The following is a 12,923-nucleotide window of genomic DNA, read 5'->3' as shown; positions in this document are numbered from 1 at the left end:
CAACAAACGCAGGCCATGTACCTGCTTTTGTTCACTGCAGTGCTCGGAGTAAGATGCCCAGGCAGATTCTGTGGAATCACAGGCAACAAGTGCAGGGCGCATGCCTGCCGTCTTCTCGATACTCGTTGGGAAGTACAGCGCACCAGGTCACGCTATAGTTGTCTCGTTTGGATGGATGAGTAACTGATAGGAGCATATTAGCACGGTTTGCAGCTGGAGTTGCAAGAGGACAAAAAGCCACCCCACCAATGTTCACTGGGGTCAACTCAAGCACTGTTTGTTGTGGTCCACCGAGCGTCTCTTTTGATAAAAGATGTCTGTCTTGTTTTCTTCCACTCTACGGTGTACTGGTGCAGCAGTGTCATGCATACTTAGGGCGTGGGTAAACAATGTTTAAGCGACGTTGTCTGTCTGTCATTGTGTGGTTTACTTTTCAGTAACTTTGCTCGGAGCATTTGGCTTCGTCGATGAACTTGCGACATTGTTTCAAGTTCTCTTGTCGTCTGTTAGGGCGCTGTCTTTGTCAGTGGTGTTCTTAAACTCATGTTCATGTTCAGTATTGCGTGTTCCATTCTACTGCGAATTTGTGCCTTTCTGAACTATATACGTTAGCGTAATGGTAGCTAGCTCAAGTGTTAGGTTTGTTTACAGTGACAAGATTATTTCTCATCCGTCTCCTATTTTAATCAATATTAGGTTTGGTTTCTCTTCTGCCCATACGGGTGCCTTTAACTGATGTAAGCAGATGTTTCTTGAGTTATGGAAGGAGTCCGTATTCGCTTTTTTTAATGTTTTGTGCGCTGCTAGTACCAAGAGATTGTACCGACGCTACCATGTATATGATGGAACTACCGTGACCCACAGTTTAGTTCGATGGCCCCCATGAACCATGGACCTTGCCGCTGGTGGGGAGGCTTGCATGCCTCAGCGATACAGATGGCCGTACCGTAGGTGCAACCACAACGGAGGGGTATCCGTTGAGAGGCCAGACAAACGTGTGGTTTCTGAAGAGCGGCAGCAGCCTTTTCAGTAGTTGCGGGGCCACAGTCTGGATGATTGACTTATCTGGCCTTGTAACAATAACCAAAACGGCCTTGCTGTGCTGGTACTGTGAACGGCTGAAAGCAAGGGGAAACTACAGCCGTAAATTTCCACGAGGGCATGCAGCTTTACCGTATGGTTAAATGATGATGGCGTCCTCTTGGGTAAAATATTCCGGAGGTAAAATAGTCCCCCATTCGGATCTCCGGGCGGGGACTACTCAAGAGGACGTTGTTATCAGGAGAGAGAAAACTGACGTTCTACGGATAGGAGCGTGGAGTGTTAGATCCATTAATCGGGCAGGTAGGTTAGAAAATTTAAAAAGGGAAATGGATAGGTTAAAGTTAGATATAGTGAGAATTAGTGACGTTCCGTGGCAGAAGGAACAAGACTTTTGGTCAGATGAATACAGGGTTATAAATACAAAATGAAATAGGGGTAATGCAGGAGTAGGTTTAATAATGAATAAAAAAATTGGAGTGCGGGTAAACTACTACAAACAGCATAGTGAACGCATTATTGTGGCCAAGATAGACACGAAGCTCACGCCTACTACAGTGGTACAAGTTAATATGCCAACTAGCTCTGCAGATGTTGAAGAAATTGATGAAATGTATGATGAGATAAAAGAAATTATTCAGATAGTGAATGGAGACGAAAATTTAATAGTCATGGGTGACTGGAATTCGAGTGTAGGAGAAGGGAGAGAAGGAAATATAGTAGTTGAATATGGATTGGGGGTAAGAAATGAAAGAGGAAGCCGTCTGGTAGAATTTTGCACAGAGCATAACTTAATCATAGGTAACACTTGGTTCAAGTATCATAAAAGAAGGTTATATACATGGAAGAATCCCGGAGATACTAAAAGGTATCAGATAGATTATGTAATGGTAAGACAGAGATTTAGGAACCAGGTTTTAAATTGTAAGAGATTTCCAGGGGCAGATGTGGACTCTGACCACAATCTATTGGTTATGAACTGCAGATTAAAATTGAAGAAACTGCAAAAAGGTGGGAATTTAAGAAGATGGGACCTGGATAAACTGACTAAACCAGAGGTTGTGCAGAGTTTCAGGGAGAGCATAAGGGAACAATTGACATCAGAGGGGGAAAGAAGTACAGTAGAAGAAGAATGGGTCCCTCTGAGGGATGAAGTAGTGAAGGCAGTAGAGGATCAAGTAGGTAAAAAGACGAGGGCTAGTAGAAATCCTTGGGCAACAGAAGAAATATTGAATTTAATTGATGAAAGGAGGAAACATAAAAACGCAGTAAATGAAGCAGGTAAAAAGGAATACAAACGTCTCAAAAATGAGATCGACAGGAAGCGCAAAATGGCTAAGCAGGGATGGCTAGAGGACAAATGTAAGGATGTAGAGGCTTATCTCACTAGGGGTAAGATAGATACTGGCTACAGGAAAATTAAAGAGACCTTTGGAGAAAAGAGAACCACTTGTACGAATATCAACGGCTCCGATGGAAACCCAGTCCTAACCAGAGAAGGGAAAGCAGAAAGGTGGAAGGAGTATATAGAGGGTCTATACAAGGGCGATGTACTTGAGGACAATATTATGGAAATGGAAGAGAATGTAGATGAAGATGAAATGGGAGATATGATACTGCGTGAAGAGTTTGACAGAGTACTGAAAGACCTGAGACGAAACAAGGCCCCGGGAGTAGACAACATTCCATTAGAACTACTGACGGCCTTGGGAGAGCCAGTCCTGACAAAACTCTACCATCTAGTGAGCAAGATGTATGAGACAGGCGAAATACCCTCAGACTTCAAGAAGAATATAATAATTCCAAACCCAAAGAAAGCAGGTGTTGACAGATGTGAAAATTACCGAACTAACAGTTTAATAAGTCACAGCTGCAAAATACTAACTCGAATTCTTTGGAGACTAATGGAATAACTGGTAGAAGCCGACCTCGGGGAAGGTCGGTTTGGATTCCGTAAAAATACTGGAACACGTGGGGCAATACTGACCTTACTACTTATCTTAGAAGAAAGAGTAAGGAAAGGCAAACCTACGTTTCTAGCATTTGTAGACTTAGAGAAAGCTTTTCACAATTTTAACTGGAATACTCTCTTTCAAATTCTGAAGGTGGCGGGGGTAAAATACAGGGAGCGAAAGGCTATTTACAATTTGTACAGAAACCAGATGGCAGTTATAAGAGTCGAGGGGCATGAAAGGGAAGCGGTGGTTGGGAAGGGAGTAAGACAGGGTTGTAGCCTCTCCCCAACGTCATTCAATCTGTATATTGAACAAGCAGTAAAGGAAACAAAAGACAAATTCGGAGTAGGTATTAAAATCCATTGAGAAGAAAAAAAACTTTGAGGTTCGCCGATGACATTGTAATTCTGTCAGAGACAGCAAAGGACTTGGAAGAGCAGTTGAACGGAATGGACAGTGTCTTGAAAGGAGGATATAAGATGAACATCAACAAAAGCAAAACGAGGATAATGGAATGTAGCGGAATTAAGTCGGGTGATGCTGAGGGAATTAGATTAGGAAATGAGACACTTAAAGTAGTAAAGGAGTTTTGCTATTTGGGGAGCAAAATAACTGATGATGGTCGAAGTAGAGAAGATATAAAATGTAAATTGGCAATGGCAAGGAAAGGGTTTCTGAAGAAGAGAAATTTGTTAACATCGAGTATAGATTTAAGTGTCAGGAAGTCGTTTCTGAAAGTATTTATATGGAGTGTAGCCATGTATGGAAGTGAAACATGGACAATAAATAGTTTGGACAAGAAGAGAATAGAAGCTTTCGAAATATGGTGCTACAGAAGAATGCTGAAGATTAGATGGGTACATCACATAACTAATGAGGAGGTATTGAATAGAATTGGGGAGAAGAGGAGTTTGTGGCACAACTTGACGAGAAGAAGGAACCGGTTTGTAGGACATGTTCTGAGGCATCAAGGGATCACAAATTTAGCATCGGAGGCACCGTGGTGGGTACAAATCGTAGAGGGAGACCAAGAGATGAATACAGTAAGCAGATTCAGAAGGATGTAGGTTGCAGTGGGTACTGGGAGATGAAGAAACGTGCACAGGATAGGGTAGCATGGAGAGCTGCATCAAACCAGTCTCAGGACTGAAGACCACAACAAACAACAGGTTATCGTTTTTCTAAGGTTAGACTGTGTTACGTTTTAGAGTATTGGTTGCATTAGGGCTGCGTGAAGTTTTTAAGACCTGTGAATTAATTAAAATAAATGCTTTTATATATTTTTTAATGTGTGGTTCGAAGAGTTTTTATTAAAGACCCAGAGGAGTAAGTAATAACGTGATTAGCAAGACCAAGGACGTTTTAACGTATTGGCTAATGTAACCAAACGCAAATGCATGTGAAACTGCGTCGTGATTTATGTTTGTAAAATCACTCTTGCCACCAAGTTTAATATGCTGATAGCATGTTTATTAATAAAAGATAACTTGCAACTATGTGCAGTGAAATCACCCAGCAAGTTTCACTCCCCACGACTGACGCTCCTGCCATTTTGATATATATTTCGCGAAGTAATGAAAATATTAAAAAAAGTAAAAACTGAGAGTTGAAAGCGGTGATTTAATAGTTGTCTTTGAGATATAAGACCATTTCATAGAATTTATTGACTTATAGGAAACATTAGATGGTAAAATGGCGCCTCAGAAAGTCGAGTGACATTCAGTACATACAAGAATCAAGATGGAGCTACAAAAACGGAGCACCAAGAGAGAAGTGAGGATGAGGAAAGCGGTAACGCTGGGATGCAATGGCGTATACAAATAAAAGTTTCGCGGGTAGAAATGAAATACAGGGTGACAGGAGAGCTATGACCAGATTTTTTAATATCTCCGGTATCCGTAGCGGAAGTGTCGAAAAATTACGATACTCTTGAAGTCAATGAACAGTCTAGCGAACATAAAACATGGACTGACAGTGAACCAAGGAAAGACAAAAGTAAAAGATGCGATTGGCAATAAACTTAAACATCAAAATTACGGAGCACTTGATAGAGAATTGAAGCAATTCTGTTACCTAGAAAGCGAAATAACGTGTGAGGGACCAAGTAATTAGTATATAGAAGCTGAACATCGCAAGAAAGAGAGTATTCCCACTGAAAGAAGTATTTAGTATCAGACATAGGCCTTAGTGTCAGGAAGAGATTTCTGAGGATGTACGTCTACAACACTGCATGTATGTGAATCATAGACTGGGTAAAAACAGGAAGAGTGTCGAGGCGTTTGACATGTGATATTATGGATATGTGTTGGAAGTTAGGGAATGAGGTTCTCAACAGAATTGATGAGAAGGGAAAGGTGAGTACAGCTGTGCGTTCGTCGTCGGTTGTTCTGAGAAACTCGTTTTACTGCGTTGTTACAGAAATACGTCAGTTTGCATTGGAACAGCGAATTGTAATTGATATTGTGGAGTGTTACATAAAGACAGGCTGCATCAAAGAATGTAAAGAAATGTTTCAAGCGAAGTATCCTGGTAGGAAATTCCCGACGACCATCAGTGGTAGAAAACTCCGCACGACCAACACTATTCAAGATCCGTACAAGAAATGGAATGCTGTAGGATCCGTTCTGAATGTGCAGAGGAATAAGCAACCGACAGTGAGGACCCCTGATACTGTAGACAGAATTCTCGCGAACATTACCACAAGTCGGCAAGGAGGTTATCGCAGCCGGCTGACGTATCTTGTACATCGTGACATCGTGTACTAAAATATATGAAATGAAAAGCCTATCTTGTGACTGTGGTGCAAGAACTGAAATGTGATTATCAGGAAAAAAGAGTTCATTATTGCTAACGGTTACTTGGACCCCTTACTTTACTTCGTATCAGATGAAACCTGGTTTCATTTGTCAGTTTATGTACTCCCCCAGAATTTCAGATACTGGTCGCAGGACGACCCACATATTCTGTAAAAAGAACCTCTCCACTCAAAGAAGACAGGTATTTGATGTGCATTGTCCGGCATGAACATTATTGGCCCCATACTTTTTAATTACACATTAAACAGTGCCAGATATCTATAGATTTTTGAGTTTTTCTATGCACAATTAACAGATGAAGAGAAGCTAACTTCAGTATTCCAACAACATGGAGCAAACACTCACACACCCAACCAAAGTAAGGTGCACACCACCAAAGTCTTCCCTGAAGACAAAATTGTCAGTAGAGGTCCCCGGCCGGATTCTCATAGCGTGATTTTTATTTATGGAGCAAACTAAAAAACAAAGTGTATGCTGACAATCCTCGCACAACAGACAATCTTAAATGGAACATTACTAGGATATTAACATCACGCCTACAGAATTACAGCGTGTTGCTGATTACGTCATCGAATCACAGCACTCCCACTAAACCGAGGACGACGCGGAGATGGCAGCGACATTTCCAGCAGAAAACGACAACGACTCCCCACATGCAGAGGGGGATTTTACGCTCGTACACAACAAACGGCGCAGAAGCAACACAGTAGCCAAGGACTTGGCCAACCCGGCTAAGAGACGAACAGAGGCCATCCCCACAACCACCAGTGACACCTCAAGCTGCGCCTCCAGCACCCCCCAACAAGCCACACCTATCAACTTCTAGTGCCGCAGAAGCCGTGGACAGAGACAAGAATGTGCTTCGCAAAATGCCCCCAGTCACTATTTATTACACGAAGGATAACATTCACCTCAGTGAAACGCTGAACGGACGTCTAGAGGGTAACCTTAAAGCTATATTCCAAAACGACGGCATCAAATACCACTTTGAGTCCTTCGAAGACCAAAGACGTGCAATAAAATTCTTCACGACCCACAGCTTCTCATATTTTACGCACCAAGCACCAGGCGACAGAAAATTGACAGTAGTTGTCAAACGCCTTCCGACGGAAGTTACCGAAGAACAACTTTACTATGCCCTCAAGGAAAAAAGGCTTTAAAGTGCTAAAAGTCTACCAACGTAAGGAACACGACGAGAAGACGAAACGACTGATACCGCAACCTGTGTACCGAGTCACCCTTCCATCCGGAAAAGACAGTGACAAGATGTATGATGTCAAGTACGTGCTCTACACACGAGTGATAATAGAAACCTATAATAGTAATGAAGGACCAGTTCAGTGCCGACATTGTCAACGTTTCGAGCATACGGCGATCTACTGCAGCATGCCAGCCCGCTGTGTCCGCTGCTGGGGCTCCCACAAATCATCGAATTGTGCCAATACAAAAACGGCGCCCCCAAAGTACGCCAGTTGTGAAGAAGAACATGCAGCTACCTTCCGTGGATGCTCCAAATTTCAAGAACTCCTACGGAATTATAGTAGAAGTACACCAAAGAAGTCGACCTCACAACGGCCTATAATTGTCAAGAACTCGGCCATGGCGGTGATTCAGGCCATCTAACAACAAGCGGCACCTCTCCCTGCGGAAACAATCGCCTCTCGACCACAACCGGCACCCAGAGTGACTCTACGACAGACAAGACAACAGCGCTCTAACTCCGAAGCAATATATGCCCATCCACTGATGCCAACACTAGCGGAGACATCACCTGCCTGGTAGACCACCTTTACACCAGCGTTAACAGATATTGTTCAAATACTCACCGCCCTCTATCAGAAGCTGAAGAAAGCGTACTCACAGCTTTTCAAACACCCTAAATGGATTGACGGCATCACACGAGGAATCTCAACTTCTGCATCTGAAATGCCAACGGCCTGAAACTGAAGAAAACAGAATTCACGGACTTCTTACATCGCCACAGGATAGACGTAGCATTTTTCTCCAAAACACATCTCCGCGAGTCAACCGACCTCCGCTTGAGGAACATGCACATCTACCGGGAGGGCAGGCGGGACCAGCGGGGTGGAGGGACCGCAGTTCTCGTCAAAAAATGCTTTCGTCACCACCAAGAACATTTACCCCAACTCCAGACATTAGAGGCCACGGCAGAAACAATCCACATGACACCTGGAAACATTACCTGTAATGCAGCTTACCTTAGCGCAAAGAAGCCTCTCCACCCAGAAGATCTTTACGCAGTTACAGAGGATTACGACAAGATCCTCCTTGGAGGAGATCTTAATAGTAAACATGTTGCCTGGAATTCCCGTAAGACTAACCCAAAAGGACATTTGTTGTTTGCACTGGTTGAGGATTTACATGTTTCCGTCCACGGCCCGCGGGAACCGACGAGGATACCTTACGTCTAAACACAAGACCCCCATGCTCTAGACATCGCCATAATCAAGAGCATCAACCTGAATCTCCATCTGCGGACACTGGATGATCTTTCGTCGAACCACAGACCGGTTTTAGGACTCTTCGAGAGGGCCACATTGCAACTCCCACCGCCGACGACAAGAACTTACGACAGGCAGTACCTCAACAACAATGTTCGACCAACCCAGGTTGTTAATAACAGAGAAGCGATGATGTGGCAGTCGCAGTACTCACGAAGAAGATTAACAGTGCGAAACAACGAACACTGACATAGGACCTGCAACCAGATGTCAATTATGACGAGTTCCCACCACCACTCCAGGACCTTAAAACAAGGCGCAATCGATGGCGGAAATGATTGGTCCGTTACCGTCATCCGGATGGCAAACGGGAGACTCAGAGACTAACCCTAGAACTCCGGCGGAAAGTTCAGGACTGGAAGCAAGACACGTGGGAACTCCGAAAGGAGAACTTTCTATTGCGCACCAAAGATGAATGGCGAATAGTTAAAAGTCTCAGACAGCAACAGCACCCAAAAGGGCAATTCGAGGACCTCATGGCCTATGCGGAGGTGTATGCGGATACATACTAACAACATATGATTGAGATGATGCACTGCACTGTGCAGAGGAGGACACAGCGGCGGAATGGGACACCTCGACTAATACTATGCCCCAGCTGACAACGCTGTAGGAAATTCAGAGGATTATCAAGTATATCAAACACGCCTCACCCTGAACAGATGGAATCGGCAATACGGAATTGAAGCACCTATCGAGAAAGCCTATCGTGCTTCTCACTCGGATAGTGAACAGCTGCCTCAGGCATGTAAGATTGCCGGAATAGTGCCAATACCAAAACCGGGCAAGGATCTTCCACATCCTGACAGCTACAGACCCATAACCTTACTGCCGACGCTGGGAAAGATACTGGAACATGTCCTACCGAAACGCATTCTGGACATCCTTGTGGCACACAATATCATCCAACCGGAGCAGTTTGGCTTCCAGGCAAAGCTATCGGCTGAGTTACAACTACTACGCATCAAGGAATCTATCCAAGACAATTTCAACAAGAAAAAAATATACCATTGGATTCAGAATGAGATTTTCACTCTGCAGCGGAGTGTGCGCTGATATGAAACTTCCTGGCAGATTAAAACTGTGTGCCCGTCTCGGTCGGGCACACAGTTTTAATCTGCCAGGAAGTTTCATATCAGCGCACACTCCGCTGCAGAGTGAAAATCTCATTCTGGAAACATCCCCCAGGCTGTGGCTAAGCCATGTCTCCGCAATATCCTTTCTTTCAGGAGTGCTAGTTCTGCAAGGTTCGCAGGAGAGCTTCTGTAAAGTTTGGAAGGTAGGAGACGAGGTACTGGCAGAAGTAAAGCTGTGGGTACCGGGCGTGAGTCGTGCTTCGGTAGCTCAGTTGGTAGAGCACTTTCCCGCGAAAGGCAAAGGTCCCGAGTTCGAGTCTCGGTCGGGCACACAGTTTTAATCTGCCAGGAAGTTTCATACCATTGGATTCTTTCTCTATACAGAGAAGGCTTACGATAAAGTATGGTGACGCAACTTGATCGTCAAGCTCCGACGTACCACTCCCCTGCCGGACTGCTATTTAAAACTTCTCGACAATTTTCTCCAGGATCCGAGATTATATGTACGCACTGATGACAAGAGTTCAACAACACGGCCTGTCCTTGAAGGACTTCCACAAAGATCGGTCGTATCTCCAGTGCTGTTTAATTTATGCATTAACGACCTCCCGACGGTGCCACATGTTACTGCGAGTTTCTATGCCGACGACACAGCGCTCCTGACTGCAGGCCCCAGAATGGACCACCTCGTCACACGGATGCAGCGCCAACTAGATTTAGTGGACCACTGGACCCGCAGGAACAAAATAACGGTCAATGCAGAGAAAACCAAAGTTATTGTCTTCACACGTCGGAGACCCATTGTCAGTGACCGCCTACGGATATCAGACCAGCCACTGCCGTGGGCAACAACTGTAAAATACTTCGAAGTTCATCTGGACGCCAAACTGCTGTATAGTCATCACATTATGGGGAAGAAGACGTCTGGCCTCAAAATGCTGGGAGCTCTCCTCCCATTTCTTAAGAGCTCGTACCTCAGACAACCCACGAAACTCCAGCTGAACCACGCCACAGTCAAACCATCTATTTTGTATGGATTGACCTCCTGGGGTACTACGTGTGCCACTAACTACAAGAAGTTACAGTTTATACAAAGCAGATGCCTACGATTGATCACTGAAGTCCAATGGTGGATCCGGAATCATGATATTCATCGAGCCTTAAGCGAACCTTACCTCTCAGACAAGGTCAAGCAGAAGGCACGAACCTTATTTCGGAAGTTGGACATGATACGCGACCGTACACCACAACTCACCACAGTAGGTACGGTAGAACCCTCACGCAACCATAAATATAAAGTACCGAAGGTGATAGTATTTGAGTCCCCGTAAATATTATCCCTACGTAATTCTACATAATTTACGGACATAAAGTCGCTTAGCGCTTCTACACACTGTTTTCAAACAAACCACACCAAAAGCAGCGCGTTAAAGGACCCCTCTGTGTGACCAAACTAAAGCTGATAGAAGAATAAACAAATAAAGCGAAACTCTTTACCCTTTCCGTTCCCTATAGAAGTAAAAATCAACGAAGTTGATCAGACTTCAGCACCACAACACACACACACACACACACACACATATTGTGTGTGGTGGTGCTTAAGTATATATATTAGGCGCCGGTACTGCTCACGACGGCGTAGAATTCAAACAGAAGCACCAGTCTGTATTACAGTAGTAAACAATCAACATGAATCTGGGTAAGGTAATCAGGGCTTTACTCGTAAAGCTGTTTTATCAAAACAACCGCAACAGCGCTGTTGCTCTTCGCGAGTATCGACGCAATGAAAGAATACAGTAAGCCCCTCTTTCCCCACTGGGATTGAAGAACATGATTGGGATGTTCGAATTTACTGCCGATTTGGGAACTGTTTACGGATGAGACCTACTGCGAACAGTGCCACAAATGATGTAATAACTTGCAAATGCTGGACGCAATATGCGATCTTCAAGCAGTGTACAAGCTTTGTCACGACGACTAGGCATTCCATGGTTCACCTTCGTTTCTGGAAGTAGTAGAACAATCTCTTGTGCATTTCCAGGCTGTTGTTGATGCAAATGGTCGTCACACTGAGCTACAATTCTGGCCTGGAACGTAAACATGGTACGCAATTAACAATTGCTACCCTCTCACGTAGAAATATAAATGCGTTTCTTTCAATGGTTTATTCGTTACGTCTCTTCCGCATGGTCTTATAAATGTTTCCACGAAGCTTACTCGTCTTTCATAGGCCCCTCCCACGTAGCGCAAGTTTAATATAACCACACCGAGCATCAACAGTATACAAGTTCAGTTAAAAACAGATTTGGTCAGAAGAATCTTGACAGTAATTTTACTTCATTAACGGACTCGTATTGGATTACTAGAAGTTAATGGCAAAATTTTTTTGTGGCTTAACTTTGTCATTCAGAGTGTACCATAGTAAATCAAAGCTGTTTACCACGTAAACCAGAGTATTAAGCAGACTGAAATGTTTTCAGGATTCTTCCCTTACAGTTAACAACCGCCACAGATCATAATTCCAACCTACCTCTGCTTATGTGGACTGCGTATGTATCTCATATTTAGTTTTGATCTCTTCGTCGGACTTGGCTAATGCATTTAGGTTATGTTTGAATGCATGAGTGTGTGCATGCGTGTATAAATTCTACTCGTTGAAAAAAGAGGTAGTGCTTTAAACAGAGAGTTGGTTATGTTATACATACAGAATTTCAAAAAGGGAAGAAGGAAGATTGGGTTTAACGCCCCGTCCATGTCGAGCCCATTAGAGACGGATTGTGTCAAGGATGGGGAAGGAAATCGGCCGTGCCCTTTCAAAGGAACAACCCCGGCATTTGCCTAAAGCGATTTAGGGAAATCACGGAAAACTTAAAAACGGATGGCTAGACGCGGGTTTGGATCGTAGAACTTCAGAATGCGAATCCAGTGAGCTAATTACTGAGCCATCCCGCTCGGCCATAGCGGATTTCGTCATTTCCTGTGTGTGGAAGAGTAGTGATATTTCGTTAACATTGGATGAAGTTATGAATAGATGCATAAGAATCAGTTTAAATACGAATAAACATGTTATCTGAGTACGTATACAGTTAAAACAGTATAGGCCTACTAGAGGAGGTTGCAGTTGTTTAGAAAGGTACAGATCTAAAACAGCAGAATGCTAATTTAATACAGTTACACCTTAATATTTTCCACATTTTGGAATTTGAGATTATAAACAGACGCAGTCAGAGATGCTCTTCAGGTTCGTTACTAATCACATCCCAGGTAATGTTAGATTTGGATTCCTATTTTCAGATGTATGTTATGCCAAAACTGACGATGTACTTGTGACGGGCATCTGGAACGGAGGCTGCTAGTACAGAGAACAAGTGAATACCTTAGAACTGACATTTCCCGTTAGTTGGGTTGTTTGTGGCCGTGGGTGGCCCCAGGCGCAGGGGGAGCACTCAGAGATTTGCATATTCTGTGTGGAACTTTCCAGACGTGCGCTGTCGTCATCACGCACTTACGAGT

Source organism: Schistocerca americana, chromosome 1 (genome assembly GCF_021461395.2).
Source record: "Schistocerca americana isolate TAMUIC-IGC-003095 chromosome 1, iqSchAmer2.1, whole genome shotgun sequence".
NCBI classification, from domain to species: domain Eukaryota; kingdom Metazoa; phylum Arthropoda; class Insecta; order Orthoptera; family Acrididae; genus Schistocerca; species Schistocerca americana.
Note: the sequence above shows the minus strand (reverse complement) of the source record.